General features: G+C 42.6%; 1 protein-coding gene across 1 annotated transcript in view; it reads left to right on the forward strand.

Moving 5' to 3' along the window:
* The first annotated feature begins 9,184 nt into the window (after positions 1-9,184).
* Positions 9,185-19,912, forward strand: part of MPP7 (MAGUK p55 scaffold protein 7) — a 223,598-nt gene continuing 212,870 nt past the window's right edge. The window contains 1 exon segment of the mRNA NM_001100347.1: positions 9,185-9,332. The gene's annotated coding sequence lies outside the window, so the exon portion shown is untranslated.

The raw sequence follows: 19,912 nt of genomic DNA on the forward strand, positions 1-19,912 counted from the left end.
TTTTAAATTACTGAATAAAATACAACTATTCATCCACAACTGTGAAGCAAAGACTTGGACCCCATCCTGAATACTAAGAGCACATAAGGCAAAAAGGGTATGAAAAGAATTTGCAATAATTTCAAGTAACTTCAATAGTTGTATTCATTTTTTAAGTAGGCTTATTGTAAGGTTCCTCTTTCTTACTAGTCTTGTAAAAAATAAAAGTAATTTCAATGATTTTACTTTGAAATAGTCTTTTTTCCTCTACCAGATTAATTTTCCTAAAATACCATTTTCCTCACATGCGAAAAAGCTTTAGCAATTTCTTTTGGCTTTCAAAATTGATCCAAATCTCTCAGCCTGGCAATCTGGGTTATTCCATGGTTGTCCAATTCTTCCAGACCAAAATTTTCTGCTCCAGCTGGAATCCTCATTTTTCTCCAAACTTACATTCGTATTTCTGCCTTGAACACCTTAACCATAGGGAATTCCAAAGGAAGTCCCTCCTTCAAGCCCCTCTGCCCTCCTCTCTCTCAGTTAATTTCTCTTCCTCCCATTTGTGCTGATATCTCACACTTTACTCCTCCAGAGACACTAAGTGACTCCTTAGTAGACCTGTCCCGGGTGTGACTGGAAGAAGTAAACACAGCATCCTCACAGAACTTTCAGCAGAGCATTTTCCCTCCTGAGGCAAAGAAGGGCACCATAAGGTTAATTTGGGTGGATAAATGTGACGTTTTATGAACGGCGTCTTCAATTTTCAAATATTTAAATACCCTCTCTGAATTCAGGTCCTTAATTATTTCTGTGTGAGTGAAGTAAGTGCAAGTTGCTCAGTCGTGTCCGACTCTATAGTCCATGGAATTCTCCAGGCCAGAATACTGGAGGGGGTAGCCTTTCCCTTCTCCAGGGGATCTTCCCAACCCACGGACTGAACCCAGGTCTTCCGTATTGCAGGCAGATTCTTTACCAACTGAGCCACCAGGTTACTTCCGTATAACCAAATATAATTCATAATGCAGCTAATTTAGAACACAAAATCTCATTCTGAGTAAATAAATAAAGCCAGCAAAACTTTTTCAAGGAAAAATGTCTTCGAAAGGGATTTCTAAAGCTTCATCATGCTATATTTAGAAACTGTTTCTTTAGTTAATAAGTTTATAACTTTTAAAATAAATTTTTAAGTAAATTTATTTTAATTAATTTATTTTTATAAATACATTTATCTATTTATTTATAAACTTATGAGTCATAACCTGCTTCATGAAATACAGTTTTAAAAACACATTGTCTACAGCAGATGGTGTTTATCTGGGTTTGGTGTCAGTTAAGCAGGGAAGTGAAAAGAAGACACTTAAGAAAAAGACACTATTTCATGTCCCTGCGCATAGAGATGGAGGACTGTGTATCTTTAAAATTTTTAATTTATTTATTATTTCCTTTTTATTGTGGCTGTGCTGGGTCTTCGTTGCTGTGTGCAAGGCGTCTAGCCGGGGCTAGTTGTGGTGCACAGACTTCTCACTGTGGGGGCTTGTCTCATTGCAATGGGCTGGACATTGCAATGGGCTAGCCCATTGCATGGGCTCTAGGGTAGCGTGCTCAGCAGCTGCAGCTCACGGGCCTAGTTACTCTGGGGCATGTGGAATCTTCCTGCTGAACCCATATCCCCTGTACTGGAAGGCAAATGCCCAACCACTGGACCACCAGGGAAGTCCGAGGACTTTGTATCCGAAAGCACCTTTGCGTGAACATCCTGTGACCTTTCAACAGAGAATCCCAACTTGGTAGGTGAGCCATGTAGGGAAGAAGGAACTGGGTATCCCAGGAGAGACTCAAGATCGGTGAGGTCCCGCACACAGTGCTTTGATGTGTTTTCCCACTTAAAGATCCTAACACCTCGGCACCACGAATGTTGTTATCCCCATTGTTATGGTTAAAGGCATTGCAATTATAGGCTCAGTGCAAGAGCTGGATTCTTTATTTCAATCCAAGGTAAACAAAATGACGATTACCTATGACAGAATGCCCACTCTGTTGGGAGAATTATATACGAGGAGGCATGAAAGTGAATGCAAGCTTGCCACGGCTCTAAATAGATGACAGGTTGTCATAACAGAGGCACTCAGAGTGACAGCATATGGTCGTGTGGCTTGGGCAGCACACAGGCAAACGTGGGCATCACACGTTTGCAACTTTTGTTATTCTTGGCAGGTGGCACTGAAGTGTCTTGTCTTACCAAAAACAGCACATTGAAGCAAATTTCCAGCAAATGGAAATGAAGCATCTCAAGGAGGGATGTCTTTTCCTAATCTCTGCCAAGGCGCCAATGGGTTGGCGGAGGCTGGCATGACAGCCCTTCTTTCCTTCAACCGTTGATGATCCCAAGCCTCTCCTTGGGGGTCTCCATCACCCTGGTCTTCCTGCCTCTGTATCAATGTGGCAACACTCGCATGGTTTCCATCACCACGAGCCCTTGTAGACTTTCTTAAAATAGTTTTTTAAAAAGTTAAGGAATTGTATTTAGAAGTCTTGAGTGCTGGGGGACGACATGGTATTTTTTTTTCAGAAGTCAGTTTTTATGAATCTTGATTTCATAAAGTTTTGTAATCAATAGAATAGTTTTGCTAGCATGTAAAATGGCAATTGCAAATAGCAAGGATGCTGCTGCTTTGTTTTGGAATGTCTAGCCTTGAAGTTTTAGGATATTGACTTTATCAGCTAATATACAGAATACATATACATGTATCAGCTTTTCAGGTGGGTCAGTGGTAAAGAATCCTCCTGCCAATGCAGGAGACACAGATTCAATCTCTAGGATGGGAATATCCCCTGGAGGAGGAAATGGCAATCAACTTCAGTATTTGTGCCTGGAGAATCCCATGGACAGAGGAACCTTGTGGGCTACAGTCTGTGGGGTCGTAGAGTCATGTTATGTGCATGCACATATACATAATCTCTTAAAAATAAACTTTGCTTTTTAAAATTAATTTTTATTGGAGTATAGTTGCTTTATAATGGTTGTATTAGTTTCTGCTGTACAGCAAAAAGAATCAACTATATTCCCTCTTTTTTGGATTTCCTTCCCATTTTAGGTCATCACAGAGCAATGAGTTCCCTGTGCTCTATAGTAGGTTCTCATCAGTAAACATTTTTAAAGCAGTTTTAGCCTTATTGAAAAATTCCACAGATGGTACAGAGAGTTCCCATATATACCCTGCACCTAGTTTTCCCTTTTAGCAATACAGCACATTTATCACAATTAATGAACTAATATTGATACATTGTGATTAACCAAAGTCTGTATTTTATTCAGATCTCCTTAGTTTTACATGGTGTCCTTTTTCTCTTCCAGGATTCCATTTGAGCTGCCATATGACATCTACTTGTTATGTCTCATTAACCTTCTCTTGGCTGTGACTGTCTCAGACTTATCTTGTTTTTGATGATCTTGACAGTTTTGAGGAGTACACTGGTTAACTATTTTGTGGAATGTCTCATGCTGGGATTTGTCTGATATTTTTCCTATGATCAGACTGGGATTCAGGGTTCTGGGAAGAAAGACCATACACACTGTCAACATGACTTATCACTGTTGATGTTGGCTTTGATCACCTGGCTAAGATGATATCAGTCAGGTCTGTAATCTCAAATTTACTATTACTTAGGGTATCTTTTGGAGAAGGAAATGGCAACCCACTCCAGTGTTCTTGCCTTGAGAATCCCAGGGACGGGGGAGCCTGGTGGGCTGCTGTCTATGGGGTCGCACAGAGTTGGACACGACTGAAGCGACTTAGCAGCAGCAGCAGCAGCAGGGTGTCTTTATAAACTCTTCTGCTTACATGGTTTCTTTTTTTAACCTTAGAATTTAAGCTTACACATGAGAGACTTATCTATTAAGTTCCTTTGTGGCCTGCTCTTTACCAGAGAGAGGGAATTCAGGGATAAAGGAATAGTCATTAGAAAACTGCGTGAGTTAAGAAAACAGAGGCAGTGAAGCAAGAATGCTAAATTTAGGAGAATCTGCTAAAGCACCATCTTTGTGGGCAGTGCACTGGAGTCTTGGGTGAACCCTCTGTATGGGTGTGCACAGTTGCAAGTTGTTTCTTTTCCTGCAGCTTTCATGGCTTTCTATTCTGCTATGGGGGCTTCCCTGGTGGCTCAGTGGGAAAGAATGTGCCTGCCAATGCAGGAGACACAGGTTCAACCCCTGGGTTGGGAAGATGCCCTGGAGAAGGAAGTGGCAACCCACTCCAGTATTCTTGCTTGGGAAACCATGGACAGAGGAGCATGTTGGGCTACAGTCCATGGGGTCCTAAAGAGTTAACGACTAAATAACAACAATTCTGCTATGGCTTCTCCTTACACATTTCTTAATTTTCTATATATAAGAAGGCATCAGTTTCCAAGTGGCTTGATCAGGAAGCATCGGCTTTCCAGGTCAGCACGAGTTAATGAAGGATGGTGGATCGTAGTCTCCAGGGGATGTTAAGTAGAGCGACAGTGATTCAGCAGGTGATCCTCCCTTGTGACCTCAGCGAGGTAAGTACAAAGATGACTGATAATTAAATACAAATTCTGAGTAACTCACTTCACTCTCTACTTTTCTCAACTTTTCTATCAATGGCTTCCTTTCTCAATGTAAATGCTTACTCCAATCATAAGCAAATATTACAAGATGAAGGTAATCACTATTCCTTGGGGGCTGTCCTTGCACAGTGACTATAGCTAAATAGTAAGAAGACTCATTTGGGGGTACTTTTATCATTGTTCTCTCTTTATAATCACGGCAGAAAGAACTTTGGTCTTTCTCAAAAATGCCAAATGCAATTAAAGAATGATTTTCTTATCCTAACTTCAAATGCCATGGATTGAAGAATAAACTTGGGAGGATGGAGGCGTATTTGATTGGATATGAGAAATGTTAAGTGTATGTGTGTGTGTGTCAGTCAGACAGATGTGCATTACAGGCACATCTGAGACCACATAAAGCCTGAGGCTTCTCAAGTAAGCACACTAGCATTTAAGCAATTAACAGGTCTCATCATCCCAGAGGTCCTTAACTGTTAATAATGGTGACATACCATGCTGAGGCCTACATACAGGTTTGTATAATCAAGGTTCCTTCACCCACATATCATGATGACATTTTTCACCCCTCTTCTTTAAGAGATATTACCAGCAGACCCCAACCTTTTTGGCACCAGGGACTGGTTTTGTGGAAGACAATTTTCCCAGAAGAAGAACAGAGCAGAAATGTAGAGAGAGGCAGGTCTGAAGACAGAGAAAACTTCATGTGACTTCCTCACGACTTTTTAGTTTCTGGCTCCTGGGCTCTTGGCGTGCTTTTGGGCTAAGTTCCTTCAGTCATGTCTGACTCTTTGTGACCCCATGGACTGTAGCCCTCCAGGCTCCTCTGTCCATAGGATTCTCCAGGCAAGAATACTGGAGAGGGTTGCCATGCCCTCTTCTAGGGGATATTCCCAAGCCAGGGATCAAACCTGTGTCTCTTATGTCTCCTGCATTGGCAGGCATGTTCTTTATCACTAGTGCCATCTGGGAAGCTCTCAGGCTCTTGGAGACTGGCTTATTTTTGCTTATATTTGGATTGTATAAGGCACCCCTCCTATCTTTATAATTAATTTTGAACTTTATTATTAGGGTACAGGGATTACTTTTTCAGTGACTTTGAAGCACTATGTCAGACATTGTAAAGACTGCATTTTTTATTTCTTAGTTACTTCATCTTTTGTCACGCCATCAACCAGCCATACTGAGAGTCTCTGACATTCCCCAGCCTTTCCTCTCACTGGCTCCCTGTGGCATGTGCTGGGTCTCTTCCTTTATGGATATCTGCTAATTGTAACTTGAACTGATGAAGAGAAAGCATGCCAACCAGCACAGGGAATGGCTGCAACTAGAAGCACGGATCTCTACCTCAAGGGCTTCAGCTCCATCCTAATTCTGGTCAAATAGGATTAGCACTCTTAACCCATTACTATCCCAAAAAAGAACATCATAGTGACAAGTGGGTGTCCACTATCTTTAATGACTTTTGTTGAAGAAATGAAGGAGATGACGTGAAACAGCGATCAGTCTATTAATTCTCATACCCTGTCAGCTCCCTTGCCTTCTGAAGCTTTTTACTCATTGCATTTTTCTTTCCACTTCTGGGGCCATCCATGCAAGGCCAGCTTGTGAGATGCAGAGAACTAATTTTTTATGCAACGGTCTCTAAGGCTTCACATTAGAGTCCCTTCTTCCTGCCTGTTGCTCCCTGGATCTAGAACCTTGTCCCTCTTCACTGGGATGACTCCTGATTTAGTGAATCCTCATTTCCTTCAGGACCATGTCCTCAGAACCTTCAGGATTCTGTTCCCACAGCTCCCTTGGTCTCCTTATCATCGGTACAAAACTTGTTTGCTGGTGGATCCACCAGGGTCTTTGTGTTATGCCCAGCCTGTCTTGGCAAACAGTATGGTCTTCAAAGATTTGTCTGACAGACTGACTTAGTGAATGAATGCCCATTTAAACACTTAATGATTTTATTCCAACTTTAGCAACTAAATAGAAAGAAGTCTTCTTTGCCCCTCTCTGAAAGAACATGGCCCACCTAGGGAAATGGAGAGAAGGCCAACCTTTCAATGAATGTTTGAGGTATTGATCCAAATACACAAAAACAATGACAGACAGGAAAGAAAAAAATATCAGGAATCCATGCAACAGAATAAAGACTTCTATTTTATTTTATTTTTTTTAAGACTTCTAATCATTGCCTCCCAGACCATGCTGCCCTCTCTGCCCTGCCAGGTACCTCCACCCTTCTTGCACCAGCCTAGCCACCTGGCCTTCTTTCTGTTTCTCCAGCATGTCACTTCTCTTCCTCGCTTAGGGCCCTGCTGTTTCCCCCACCAGGAAGGCCATAGTCTTAGAACTTTGCAGACATAGGGTTTCTTATTTAGATGGCAACACAAATGTTATCATTTCTTGTACAGCATTTCACCTTAGAGTATTTCTCTCTAACCTTTCCCAAATTAAAGTCACTCCTTCATCTCTCAAGTCTCTGTTTTCTTCTTTGCTCTGATCCCTTTCTGTAACTTCATCTGTTCAGTGGTTCGTTGTCTGTCTTCCCTGGCTGATGAATAGCTTCCATATTGTCTCATTCAAGACTATACTTAGCAGAGTGCCAGCCATGGCAGGAACTAACATTTGGTAATTCATATTGATTACCTGTTTGGTGAGTTAGTGAATAAAAGAATAATCTTTGATATAAATTATTTAATCCCAAAGAAAGAATTTTAGTGACAGAATCTTAGGTGTTATTGTGGAATACACTTTTTGGAAAGTTTTCCTCCCAATTTGTTCATACCAAGCAATTTAAGCCCTTCTTCTCTGCCCACCCTCCTTCTTCTTCTAAACATAACTAGATCTCAACAGTAAGTTAGTTTCTCAGCATACTCTGGGACACATTTTCAGACTATCATTTAGAATTCCTTTTATTACAAGAGTTTTGTAAATAAATATCTTTGTAGGTAATGAGGTTACTGTGTCCTCCAAAGATCTTTATTCTCTAGAAATGACAGAAAAAAGGTTGGTCTCATTCTTTGTATTAGGACTCCTGTCCTAATGACTCTTTCAGTTCATGTTTATCCTAACATTCTTTCCTTATGTTTAACTTTTGTCGAACTCCATTTCTTCTCAATACTATAAAATTTGCAGAGTTGTTGGATGAAGTGTGGGTGTGTGCTCAGTTGTATCCCACTCTTTATGACCCTATGGACTGTAGCCGGCCATGCTTCTCAGTCCATGGGATTTTCCAGGCAAGAATAACAGAGTGGCTTGCCATTACCTATCCATCTCGTGTCTCCTGCATCGGCAGGCAGAGTCTTTACCACTGAGCCACCTGGGAAGCCCTTTGGATGAAGTGCTTCACTTCAAATAGCCTATTTCAGAGCCTCGTGGGAATGACAAAGAGAACAAACAAGAGGAAAGCGGCTAGAGTGTTAAGCAAGTGTGGTCTCCAGGTGAGATCCGCTTCACTGCCTTTCAACAGGGGCTGATGCAGTCTGAGAGCTCAGATGACTCTAATTTCAGGTCACTGGTCTTCATCTCCACTCCCTCCACCCCCCTCTGCCTTCAATCTTCAAAGTTCTCTCATCTCTGAAGACTGTCATTCTTCTCTTTCTTAAATTCCATTAGCTGACTTTTCCAATTTATCTTCTAAATTTCTTTCTGTAGCCTACTTTTTTGATTAAAGCTTTATTTTGTACTTTGGATTCTCAGTTCTTGCTATAAATCTGTTTACAGTGTAATTCATTGTACAGTGTGTATTGGGCAAATAGTAGTTATATGGAAAGGGTATTTATCAAGTTCTATAAGACAAGTGAAGGGGGCCGATACCAGATCGTATTACACGTTTTTGATGGCCATCAGGTGTTGCGTTTATTTTCTTCTGTTGTCGAAGTATTAGCCCCTGGATACCGTCAAAGTTTGCCTTTACCATTCTCTGCACCTTATTCATTTTCTATTAATTTTTTTCTAATTATAAAAGTAATTACACGTTAATACGGAACAGGGAAAGGTAATTAAAAAAAACACTCCAGCATAATCTTGCCAAGGGTGAAAACACTGCATGCCTTTTCTTTGCATGTCAATTTCCTTCTAAATCTTATGCAGCATTAAAAAAAAATACCCAAGAGATCGCTCTAAATCCAGGCGATGCTGAAGATTAGCTGTTATTCACCAAGTTCATACGGAAATCAAAGACTCTCGGTGGAACAAGGAAGCTCACTTCCAGCAAAGGAACCTGGGTACCCCGGGTTCTTTTCAAGGAGGTACCTCATGTAGAAGACCGCGAGTACCGCAGCCACCTGGGAGCGGAGCGGAGCGGGAGGAGGCGGGGCTTCCATGATTGGCATAGAGGGAGAGGAGTTACAGGGCTGCCACCAATCAGGACTCAGCTTTGTTTTCTTGTACTGACCAATGAGAGAAGCGCTGCTGGTGAGCCTGTCTCCAAATCGGAGACACCCACTCCTATCGCAACCAATCATCAGGCGCCTTTTATACGGCACCCGCCGTGCTCTCGCCCCGTGGGCGGAGCTTTCCCGCCCCGCCCCTCCGGCCGCGGCTCCGCCCCTCCGCGGGCGGGGGCCAAGGCTGTGACTCGCGGCTGGAGCCAGGGTTGGGGGGCCGGGTTCCCGGCTCCAGAGTCCTGCGCCTGCCGCTGCGGTGCCGAAACCCGCAGGCTGCTGATTGTCCTTAGCGGCGGCCACGGCCGCAGCCTCCGTACTTCGGCCCCGGGCTGCCGACGCCTGAGAGAGTGCTCCTCCCGCGGCCACGGCCGCTGGGAGCAGGTAAGGGGCGCCAGGGCTGCAGCGCGAGCCCGAGCCCGAGCCCGAGCGCGGGGCGGGCGGCGGGCCAGCTCCCTGCTCTCCCGCCGCAGCCACGGGCCGATCGGGCCGCGTCTCCCGGAGACTCCGCCCGCCTCGGGCGCCTCCGCCGGGATCCGCGGCCGCTGCACCTGGCAGGCGGTGGGGGCGGGACCCCCGGAGTCCGGGACGCGGCGGGACTCGGGGCGGCGGCCGGTCCGGCGGGGCGGGGGATGTGCAGGTGGAGGGAAACGCGGAGTTGAGTCAGCCGGGCTCCGGGGAGAAGGACCTGCTGATAAGCGGTGAGCAGCCCGGCGGCTTTTTATTTTTTTAAGCGAGAAAGGTATCTGCACTTAGATGGTGTGAGTTACACATTCCTGGAAACGGCGCTTTGCACTGCGTTTACCCAGGCACACGATTTACTTCTTATTTATTATTTTGAAATTCAAAGTAGCCTCTAACGTGAACTTACTTGGGGCTTTTTTCTTCCGTGACAAGCAGACCCAGCAGTGTGACTCACCTTTGTCTGGGCTGCAGTGGGGGCCGGGCGGTTGGGGTGAGGCGAGGATGCCGAGCTGGTGTGGAAGATGGTAGGGGTGGGATTTTTTTTTTTTTTTTTTGCCTCCCTCCATGGGTGGGTGTTGAATTGCGATTCTTATTTCTTTAAACGTTAGCATTCGAATAATAATAAAAAACCTTTCTAAACATAGTCTCTGGGCTTTAGGTTTTAGGGGGCTGCACCTGCTACCCAGGCAGTAGTACTCTGCAGACAAATCCTAAGCAGTTGACTGCAGTGGTGTGATTCACCTCTAATGAAGCACCTTGATTGATGTTACCTTTTCTCTGACGTGCTTAAAAGCCTTTTCTCGCTTTCCATTTGTTCACAAGTGAAATGAAGGTCACGAGTTTGAGTAGAAATGGCACAGGGAGGACTCTCGCAACGGTCCTCCCTTCCAGGTGCACTGCATTTAGGTCTTTTAATTGAGCAGCTCACCGCACTCCATCAGTATTAGTATTCTCTTAACTCTCCGGAAGCAGGTAGTGCACCCCACGCCCATTTTGCAGGTACATAAACTCAAGGCCCTAGAGATGAGGGGAATTCTGCCCCAGGTCACTTGACTTCTGCTCTTCCACACCTGTTAAGGGGTTTAATGCAGGAGCCAGGAAGATACTTGCTGTCAATCAAGCTTCTCTGCCTGCCGGTTTGGTTCACATGCACACCAGTCAGAGGCGCAGATGGTTATTTCCAAGTGAAATATTCTCTTAGGCTTTTTTTTTACTTCTAGGTTGCTAAGATAGTTTGAATTTCACCAGAAAGGTCATTTTTCACACAGGCAAGAAAACCTAGAGGTGCCATCTCTATTTTAACCTAGTGAAAAATTTCTATTTTAAGTTTTGGGAGGTTTTCCACATTAGAAAATCTTTTCTTTGTTTGCATCTCTGGCTTAGCATTGGGCTTGAGTAGTGTTTTCTGAATTCAGTTGAATTAGTTAATATTCATAAGGCAAATAAGAATGAAGGGTAATACATTTTGGTTATGATTTTTTTTTTGCAGGAAGTTTTTGCTATAAATTTAGAAGTGTCAAACATGTAAAATCCTCTATCCTTTGATCAGAGTAACACAAGGGAGTTCGAGGATTAATGGCAAGTAGGTTTAGTTGGATGGATGGGAGGGACTCCTTGAATAATGCCAAGGCGTGGGGAATCCTAGGGAGTTGTTAGGTTATGTTAAATTTATTAGTCATCAGGAACATGGAAATGCCTTATTTATTACTGAATGGAACTATTTGATCATGAAGTAACCCCTTGTATTCATGGCAGGTGCTCTGCTGGGTGGAACATGTACATTTTGAAATAACTTATTTGTTAAGTAAAGCATCCTTCACATAGGCCTTGTTAGTCCGGTTCTGATTCTGTTTACTCATTTGTTCTTTTTTGCACTCAGTATCTTTACTTAATTTTTACTCTTTTGGTCAAATTAAAATTTCTAGCACCCAAGCAGAACATTTCATAAAGAAACCTTTATCATCTGCTGATTTGTACAGAAAGTGAGCTTTCTTTTGATAAGCATCTCTTGCATTGTGATGTGGGAGGTTGGAAAAAGATTTATTCTGTTTGCAGAGTGGTGGTGGTTTAGTCGCTAAGTCATGTCTGACTCTTTGTGATCCCATGAACTGTAGCCTGCCAGGTTCCTCTGTCCATGGGATTTTCCATTCAAGAATACTGGATTTGATTACCATTTCCTTCTCCAGGGAATCTGCCCAACCCAGGGATTGAACCCCACTGTCCTGCATTGCAGGTGGATTCTTTACCGCCGAGCCACCAGGGAAGCCTTGTAGAGTATTTACCTGTATTCTTACCTAGGGATCATAGCCCCCTGTGATGTTAAGGGTTTCTACCCTTCAAAAAAGCTTTAATTACAACATTACAGTACTTCCACTAGATGGTGCACCGGGTGCTATTTACTGCAGATTTCAGGTTTTTTTTTTTTTTAAATAAGCATTTCACTGACAAAGATACAAACGTACAACAGCTGTCATCACTGAAGTTCAGACAGAATTGCAATGAGTGATTTAAGTCAGCTTTATTAAATGAGATTAATTGGAAGGACATGGCAGGTGAATTTAAAGTAAAGGAAGCTGTTAGTAATTTTAGAAATAACCTGTGAGAAAACTGGTTCTTGCTGTAGACAGGTACCTGGAACAGTGTCAGTTTATTGGTCTTTATTTCTATACACTTGAACCTGTTTGTTTTTAATGGTTTGTGTTTTGTTTAAATCTTATGTGAACTATGATGAGCTATTTGAGTGTGGTTTTATGCCTCCTATGAACAAACACATAAACGGTTTTTTTTCCAGGCATGTAAAACTGTTTTTTTGCTTTTTCCTTGAATGCTCACTTAATAAATCTTTCTATTCTTTTAGAAAAACATGATTATCAGCTTCAAGTAGGAAAGAGAGAGGAGCTTTCTCCCCTGGAAGGCAGGAACTGTTGGCTTGCTAGTTACTGGTTAATTGCTGCTCACTAATTGTTATAGGAGGGAGATGAGAAAACATAGCTGCTGCTTTGATAATGCCACACCAGGTATAGAAATGGTAGTGGAGAAGAAGGACTAGTTAGGGTGATTGCATTTTGTGAGGTGTTGCAGAAAACACTGGACTTTTAAAAGGCAAGATGAGCACTCAAGTGGGAAGGTCTTTGGCGGGTGCTATGTGTCTGTATAATTCAGTTCCACTGACTTTACGTGGGCAGGAGAGCTTTGGTAATTTGGTATAATTTCTTGGAAGTAGTTCTGGTCGTCAAGGGATTTGATGGCGCTTTGGGAAGGGGAAATAAGTTGGTGACGCTCCTTCTAGGAGGGAAGCTCCTGGCAGAGCTGCCACCTTTGGGAGAGTGTGGGCTGGGGCACGAAGGGTGGGTGGTTGTAAGCAACTGGGGAGATGAGAAAGCTGCCCGAGCGTGGGTTTCCTGGAGTTCTCTGCACCTGAGCCCACAGAATCAAGTCTGAGCATTCTCAGTCAGGATTATAGCGGCTCCAGGGCCAGGCTTGGGCCACTTAACGCTTCCGTCTTCAAATTTATGTAAAATAAGCAGAACCCCGAAGTTGGTAAAATGAATGACTTTTGTATGCAAGTGAACAGCTTAAAAGAATTATTTAGCGTATGTTAGGTTCTAAAATTATGGTTCAGTTCAGTTGCTGAGTTGTGTCCAACTCTGCGACCTCGTGGACTGCAGCACGCCAGGCCTCCCTGTCCATCACCAATTCCCAGAGTTTACTCAAACTTGTGTCCATTGAGTCAATGATGCCATCCAACCATCTCATCCTCTGTTATCCCCTTCTCCTCCCTCCTCCAATATACTTATTTTTGATAATGTTCTTCTACTCCCTCTGGAAACAGGCTTTATTAGAAATAGGTAGCCTTGAATATGGAGAAGGCAATGACACCCACTCCAGTACTCTTGCCTGAAAAATCCCATGGATGGAGGAGCCTGATAGGCTGCAGTCCATAGGGTCGTGAAGAGTCAGAAACGACTGAGTGACTTCCCTTTCACTTTCATGCATTGGAGAAGGAAATGGCAACCCACTCCCAGTGTTCTTGCCTGGAGAATCCCAGGGACAGCAGAGTCTGGTGGGCTGTCTATCGGGTCTCACAGAGTTGGACACTACCGAAGTGACTTAGCAGCAGCAGCGTAGCACTTTTGCTGTAGTATACACAAATGTGTATATGGGAAAAGGGGCTTCCCAGGTGGCTCATTGGTAAAGAATTGCCTGCCAATGAAGGAGACACAGGAGACGCAGGTTCGATCCCTGGGTCAGGAAGAGCCCCTGGAGGAGGAAATGGCAACCTGCTCCAGTATTCTTGTGAAAATTCCATGGAGAGAAGAGCTTTGGTGGGCTGCAGTCCATGGGGTCACAAAAAGTCAAATACGACTGAGCAACTACACGTGTATGTGTACATGTGGCAAAAGTCTCTGATCAGCTTTACCCAGGATTAAAAACTTGCTGTTTGCAAGACAGTGCCTCTGTATGTGTACTTAAAGCAGTTTGAATCTTGAGAATCAAATACTTCTGAGAGTTATAACTTCTTTTTCTGGCACTTGGAAGTTTGTGGAAATGATGTAAAAATTTGGAGTCGAGCCAAAGATAAAATCGTTTATGGAGCAATGGACCAAGACTTAGGAAGTTTCTACAGCTGATATAGAAACCACTTTTTCTCCTCTTCCTAATATGGCTTGTGATTTGACTTGAGAAGATTCTTTTTCGACCTCTGTGCTCTTTCCACGTTTTGAATTTAGTTCCCAGTAAGGCCCATCAGAGTTGACTGTTTTTTAGACGATTTCATCAGGGTACAGTGTTCAGGGGGAGGAAATGTTGGGCTGTGGGCAGTGAGGAGAGGAATTAATATCATTTTTATCTGTTTAGAGTATTTTTAAATAGGATCAAAATTTCTTATTTTGGAATTTTCAAAATGAAATCATTTCATTTTTAACATATACAAAGTTGAGTATAAAAACTTTAAGCTGAGGTTCTCAAACTTTACCATGTCTCAGAATCACTGTAGGGAGGGATTGTTAAAATTCCAGCGGCTGCTTCATACTCACAGTTTTTAAGTTCTCAGGTCTGGGAATAGGCCCTGCGAATAAGCATTGCTAATAAGCTCCAGGGTGATGGCTGGCGATGCTTCTGGTCCAGGACCACACTTCGAAATCCACTGACATGATTCCAGGGGGAATGTAAATGTAGTGGTGAAGAACCCAGACTTTGACTTTTGAAAGATCTGGCTTTGAATCCCTGCTCTGCTACTTAGTACTTTCTTTGACAACAGGCAAATTTCTTACCTCTGGTTTTCATTTCTAAAATGGCAATAATGTAGTATTATGATGTTGAGAGTATCACATGACCTTGAATGTATGTAAAAACTCATACGACAGTGCCTGGAGGGTTATAAGCATGCTGTAAATGCTGGCTTTTAGTCATACAAATCAATTAGTGAATGAAATACATAGGATCCTGAATCTTGTAAGTTGAAGTATGTTCCTTAAAGACAGAAACATTTACATGTATTCTCATTTCCCTTCAGTGTGTTGTGGGAGAGATATATGAATGCTTGACTTCTGTTTAATGAATGAAGGAGCTATTTGTGGATCCTAGTAAGTTTAAGAAACCTTTTTTAGGGACGTAGAATATTCACATTGGTAGTATGTTTTTTTCCCCCGCCTTAAAAGATTGAACTCTTTGGTCAGAATATACTGGAGTTTAGCTATAATCATTGTAGTCCACACTTTATAGAGCAGGCATCTTAAAGTTGGCTTTTAGGCATTCACTGCAGGAGAGAAGTCATCTTTTGAATACCTGCAGGCTCCCCTGGGGAGGGGTGACTGCCATTGATGCCCTGGAGGCATTCATGGAGGTCCCACCCCAGCTGCTGGACACCTGGCTCCCTCCCTCGCCCCCCGCCCTGCCCTTCGCGCCCCACCCCCCCCCCCCATCACCAAGAGCCCACCTCTCTCTGGCGGACATCCCCCAACCCCCAGCCCCGCATGCCATCACTTCTGGCACAGACACCCGTTTATTTCCGTTGTAGCAGTTGTCACATGCTTACCATAATTTTATCTGTTTCCTCTTTACGTTTCCTTCATTGGATGTCAGCTCTGAGGGTAGGGATCTGGTCTTCACTGCTGTGTCCCCAGCGTGGGGCACAGTGTCTAGTGTGTGCCGACTGGACTTGCTGCATACTGTGATGGGTGTATGAGGTGGTCGGGACTGGGACCCTCCCCAGCTGAGGGTGCAGACTGGAGTTTCTGGCCCTCTATCAATACGGGTCCAGGCAGAGCCACTCATGTTGTTTTATTGTGTTTTCCCCCTCCCCACATCAGCACTCTCTCCTGGGCATAAATGTAATTTCATTGAGTTCTGCCACATTATTACCTGGGCTGGCTGTGGCTTGCTCCTACTCCCCGCGTTCTTGCTAGCATTTGATCATTTCTGACCTTATAATTTTTTCCAATCTGATTTCACAGATGGAGCAATCTTGGGCACATATGTTACTGTTCTGATTGGCAATTCTCTGTTTACTAGTACAGTTAAGTATCCTGTCAGATGCTTCTTAGGTGTGTGGGTTTTGCCTTTTGTGAATTGACATTGACATGTTCTTTGCGTTGGGTTTCTTTGTCTTCACATGTTTCAGCCTTAAATTACAGCAGGTTTGGTTTTTTTTGTATATTCTCAATGTTAATCTCTTATTAGATTTTAAACGGTGCAAATATTTTCTTTTTTTGCGTGTCATTTTTTTTATTGAACAGAATCTTAATTTTTGTTACAATTTGATCCATCCATTTATTCCACCTTCCGGGTCTTGTTTAGGACGTATTTCTCCATTCTTAGTTAACAAAGGTGGGTTTCTAGTTTGTTCCAGTTCCACACTGGTTTTTGTTTTTATTTTCGCTATTACAACTTATTTACGTATTTTGCTATGTGGAAGCGTGTCCCATCTGTGTGTCTTCAAAATTATTTAAGCTGGTGGTTTTCAACTCTGGCTTTATGTTAGAATTAACTGGATAGTTAGAGACATGCCTGTTTAACCCAGATCAACTGAATCTCTAGGGAGTGGAGCTCCGCAGTTGAATTTTTAAAAAGGGCCTCGGGTGATACTGACCTAGGGCCATGGATGAAACCATGTATCAGAGAGACCTATTTGCAGTGCAATAATAGATAGAGAACGGACTTGAGAGAGTAGCATTGACATATGTGTATGGTGGGAAACTGTTGTGTAAAAATGGAGCTCAGCCTGGTGCTCTGTGACAGCCTAGAGGGGTGGGATGGGGTGGAAGGAGGCTCAGCAAGGAGGGTACACAGGTGTACTTACGGCTGATTCACGTTGTACGGCAGAAACCAGCACAACATTGTACAGCAGCTGTACTCCAGTTAAAAAGAAAAAAGGAAAAGATATTTATGGTTTTTCAATACAGTTTTCGTTTCTCCACGTTCTATGTCGTCTTTGTTGGATTAATTCCTAGGTATATCAGTTTTCGTTTCTGTGTGAATGACACTTTTGACTCCTGTTCTCCCCATTTTTTCTCCTTTGTGGAGGGAATCCTGTTGATACAGATGTGTCTGTATGTATTGATGTAAGTCAGTTAGCTAACCTGTCTGTATTTAACCTTTTTTGCAGGCGTAGCAATTGTGCTGAGTCTGTTGTATTTTAACGGCTACTTTTTCTTTTGGGTGTTCTATGAAGGTGATTATTTCATCTTTACATAATGGCCGTGTGTCTTTTCCTTCCGCTTCTCACCACCTTGCTGTCTGTGTTTGGTCTCTCACTGCATTTGTCTAGACTTGTGGTGATCAGTGAAGATTAGCAGGGATAGAGGCCACTTGATCACTTTAACACCCTGGAGGGAATCCGGCCTTAGTTTTGCCTTTAGTTGGGAGATTTCATTTTTTACAGTTGTATTTGATTTCATTAAGAAATTATGACTTCATTGTTGCAGTTTAAAAAACGCGAGAGGTAAGCACAGAATTCTCTTCCTGATCTTGGCAAGGAATCCAACCTAGATGGTATATAGCTCTTAACCCAGAAAAGTTACGGTTGTCTGTATTGAGGCTTTTAAATTAAAAATTTTTAAGTTAAATATTTGATTATTTTCATCAGGCTCTTCCAAAGTAAGTTGTGTATAATGACTCCCCTTAGGACAAACCAGAAGTTGTTCTGCATCTTAAACTGTGAATTTAAAAAAATTTATTCAAGTATAAGATATACCTAGAGAAATGCATACACCAGGTACCTAGAAATATGTAATGCAACTGTCCTAAGTGTGCAGGTCACTGAATTTTCACAAAGCAGACACACTGTGTAACCAGCACTTGGGTGAAGACACAGAACATTACTGGGACCCTGGATGCCAGTCTCCTGCTCATATTCACTATCTTGACTTTTAACCACGTGGAGTTAAAAGTGCTCTGCCACCTGCTCCTGCTGGGCTGCCAACTTTTGGTGCTTCCTTTGAAGGAGAAATCAAAGTCACCTCTGATAGCTCCTTTGAAGATGCATGGCCTTGACCTCCGTTCTCACAGCTGCAGTTTTCAGACCTTTGGTCACAGTATGCTTCACACTCTTAAAAATTATTAAGGATGTTTTTGTTTGCATGGGTTGTATCTATTAGTATTTACTGGCTTGCAGTTTCAAACAGGAAATTTTATTTATTTTATTTAAAGGCACAGCCTCTTAACGTTGTCACATATTTTTAATGTCATGGATGTCCTGAAAGGTTCTTGAGGAGCCCCAGAGTTCCTGGATCCTGAGAGCAAAGAGCTGGCTCCTGACACCTCCAGCATAGCTGAGCGCCAGCCCCTCAATCTGCTCTGTCTCCTTGGGGTGCTGAACCAGATCCAACCTCTTCTCTTCCTCCCAAAGTGATCTTCTTAGAAGCAGGGACTTGCTACATCTTGGCTCAGCAGGGCTGTATTTTTTCCCAGCGAAAGAAAGCTTAGTAACACTAGGAAAGCAAACATTTCTGAGATTGGCAATTCCAGACCTGTATGAAGGGGCCCATTTTTCTCTCTTGACAGCATAAGCGCATCTGTAAACATGCTATTACTTGGCTGATTTTCCTCTTTTAAGATGGAGATAATCACAAAGAAACCTGCAAGAAATGTCCTGTGTCTGTGTATCAAAAAATATTTGCTTGGTGACGTCATCATAATTAAAGAGTTATAACAGGTAGTAACCTGTTGTGATGCTTTCAATTTAATGTGTGGTTTAACCTGTTCTTCTGTTCTTTTATTTCCTGTAAATGGTAACCTGATCTTGATTTGATTCAGTGTCTATTTTTTGGGACAATATTGCTTCACAGTGGTGTGGTGTACTTGTAGCTGGATTCAGACAATGTTGGTTGTCTCTTTGTAATATTCATGGTCGTTAATAATCATTCTCTAGATCCATTATTTTATTTCTCAGTCGCTCAGTTGTGTCCAACTCTTTGTGATCCCACGGACTATAGCCTGCCAGGCTCCTCTCTCCATGGAATTTTCCAGGCAAGAGTACTGGAGTGGATTGCCGTTTCCTTCTCAGGGGATCTTCTTGGCCCAGGGATTGAACCCGTGTCTCTCGAGTCCCCTACCTTCTTTATCATTGCTCTTCCTGGGAAACCCCTTTATTTTATGAGGGGTTTGCAAAATGGTGATATTTAAATTCTGTCTCCCTTTCTAATTTATTAGGATATCTTTATAAAGAGGAATTATATTATTTGAGATATAGTTAGTATAGAAAGGCAGGTTAAATATTCGGTTTTAAAATCAGTTTTCAACAGTATAAGATTATAAGAGAAGCATGTTCAGGATGAAGAAATGGGTTCATCATTTTTCTTTGAAACAGCAGCCTAAATTGTGTTGGTTTGCAGAAGTAAATCCAAAGGAAACTATGAATAGAAAAGTCCTTTTGTTGTATTCTTAAAGTAGCTTAATTTATTTGAAGTAAAAAAAATAATGGTAGACACTTCTTGGTGGTGTTAGGGACTTTTTTTTTAGTTAAACCAAGACTTTTCTTGCCTCCACAGTGATGTATTTATTATGTATGACTATCCGTTCATGTATCTTACACTGTGTTCTGAGACCAGATTTGAAAGTGTAAAAGGCACCCTGCCTTGAAAGTGTTGATAGTGCAATAAAATAGGTGAAAAGTTGCCCTTTAAAAAATTATTTATTTATTATTATTTTTGGCTGCACCAGATCCTCATTGCTGCTCAGGCTTTTCTACAGATGTGGCAAGTCGAGGCTACTCTCTAATTGCAGTGCTTGGGCTCTGTGGCTCTGTATTTATTACAGTATTTCCCCCTCTTAAAAATTTATAATATTGAGAAACAGATGATAGAAAATAAGGAGTTTCTTAGGAGAAACCAAAAGCGGTAGGTGACATGTTATCTGGGCTACAAGTCAGATGGAAGTAGACAGTCTGTTGGAATTCGGGTGAGAGAAAAAGGGCAGGTGCTTCCAGTCTCTCCCGGCAGACTTTCACCCTGCTGCCCGCTGGTGCCAGCCGTGAGTGGAGCAGGTCCTTCGGCTTCAGG

The sequence above is a fragment of the Bos taurus genome, chromosome 13, assembly GCF_002263795.3.
Source record: "Bos taurus isolate L1 Dominette 01449 registration number 42190680 breed Hereford chromosome 13, ARS-UCD2.0, whole genome shotgun sequence".
Lineage (NCBI taxonomy): Eukaryota > Metazoa > Chordata > Mammalia > Artiodactyla > Bovidae > Bos > Bos taurus.